This window comes from Oratosquilla oratoria, chromosome 24 (genome assembly GCF_046742065.1).
Source record: "Oratosquilla oratoria isolate Oo_2021 chromosome 24, ASM4674206v1, whole genome shotgun sequence".
Lineage (NCBI taxonomy): Eukaryota > Metazoa > Arthropoda > Malacostraca > Stomatopoda > Squillidae > Oratosquilla > Oratosquilla oratoria.
The window spans coordinates 26,469,412-26,471,911 of NC_134800.1; positions in this window are offsets into that span (position 1 = coordinate 26,469,412).

The window sequence follows — 2,500 nt, forward strand, 5'->3', positions numbered from 1 at the left end:
ACACGCACACACACACATACATGTGCACATACACATATACACACACGCATACACAAAACACAAAACACACACACACATATGAATAACTTCATTAATAGTGTATATAGAAAACCCACCAACATGGATGAATGCATGAATGGCAAGAGCGAGTGCACTGACAACTACAAAAAAGGTGTCATTAGAGCATATGTAAAATGAGCCATATCAGTTTGTTCCTCGTGGCAAACATTACACGGTGAACTTTAACACCTTAGACAAATGTTCACAAACAATGGGTATTCTAACACCGACTTTGATTCTATTACCAACAAGATGCTAGAATCCCATCTCACAATCAAAGAACCACAGAATCATAACCACATCAACATATACTACAGAAACACCTTTACTAGTAATTACAAAAAAGATGAAAAAGTCATTAACGATATCATTCATAAGAATTGCCCTTCTACAAATGAGAAGAACAAAATCAGAGTTCCCATCTACTACAAAAATCCCAAAACTTCCTCTCTGATCATGACAAACAATTTGTCTAAGCGATCAGACTTCACATCTAGAACTAATGTGGTATACCAATATTGTTGTTCTACAGAGGATTGTAAGCCTCTCTCCCATACCTACATTGGTTTTACTAGATGTAAAGTCAGCCGTCGCCTATCTTTACATCTACAAGAGGGTGCAATCAAACAACATCATAAGAATTTCCACTACGCTGTACTCAGAAGGGATGAATTGATTAATTCCACCAAAATTATTGGATCGAGTGATGACCCTAGGAGACTACAATTACTCGAAGCCTTTCATATTAGAGACAAAGCTCCAGTCATGAAAATCCAGAGCAATTTAATCTCTACTATTCCATTATATAGAAACAAAAATCCCCCACTCCTCCCTCCCTCTACCCCCTCTCTCCCTTCGTGTCCCCACTCCACCTCCACCTCCTCTCTCCCCCTCGGTGATCACACCCGCCTAACCCTCCCCTACCCCCCAACCCCCTTACCCCGTGACCTCTGAGATCCCCTTTTGTCTGACCTCTTTTGTCTGACCTGATCTTAGACTTATATATATATATATCTGTCAACCCAGACTTGTCACTTTCTTTCTCTCTTCCCTTTAAATGTAAGTCTTCTTTTCAACGTATTTATTTGGATTTATATTATATCCCTCTTATTTTACTTGCACACAATTGTCATCTTTACTATATTTATGTAATTTTTATATTTTTGTCACCATTACTGTAATTATGTAATTTTTGTTATTTCAGTTTACTCTTGAAAATGCCTTCTTCAAGACGATACGTTGAGCTCAAATATAAAAAATGGAAGAATATAGACTTAGTTTCAATTCATCCGGTTAATGGCAAATCTCTAATCAGGAAAATCGAGAATACAAAGAAAAACTGAATAACTACAACAATGCTGTCGTTTTTAACTCCACGTGTATGTATATATATATATATATATATATATATATATATATATATATATGTGTATGTGTGTGTGTGTGTGTGTGTGTGTGTGTGTGTGTGTGTGTGTGTGTGTGTGTGTGTGTGTGTGTGTGTGTGTGTGTGTGTGTGTATACATATATAAGCATACGCCAACACACAACACACATACAAACACATACACACACACACACACACACACACACACACACATACATACTCACAATTACATAGATATACACACACAAACATACACACACACACACGCGTGCACACATAAACGCACGCACACACACACACACACAAATGCACACACACGCACACACACGCACAAATGTACACACACACAAACACACACATGTGCGCACACACACACACACACATGTGCGCACACACACACACATACAAATGTATATATATATATATATATATGTATATATATATATATATATACATATATATATATATATATATATATATATTCGCCTTTATGTATGTACATACGCATATATGCAAATACAGAGAGAGAAAGAGATAGATAGAGAGAGAGAGAGAGAGAGAGAGAGAGAGAGAGAGAGAGAGAGAGAGAGAGAGAGAGAGAGAGAGAGAGAGAGAGAGAGAGAGAGAGAGAGAGAGAGAGAGAGAGAGAGAGGGGGGGGGGGGGAGGGGGAGGAGATTTTCTTTGGTTTTGAATCATGTGAATTATCTTTTTTTTCTTTTCTACGACATGGCTACGTGCAGTAGGGTCCTGTCACACCAAGAATGCAAGGACGTACTCTGTCTGCATTAATCATATTGCAACCAGGCCAATCATCTACTTCCATTTGTCATATTGTTGGCCTTAATTGACTGATTTTAATTGATGGACATATTTGTCCGGTCTTAATTGGCCATTGGTGTTGGCGCCATATTTGTAATTTCTGTCACCCGTCCTTCCAATATATTGGCTCGAGTGTTATTGTAGTTGTTATTTGTCACCGTCATTGCTTTGTCTTCCCTTTTCAGGTACTGATGATTGTTGCATTTGGTTCTTTCCTGTAATAAATGTTCGCTCAA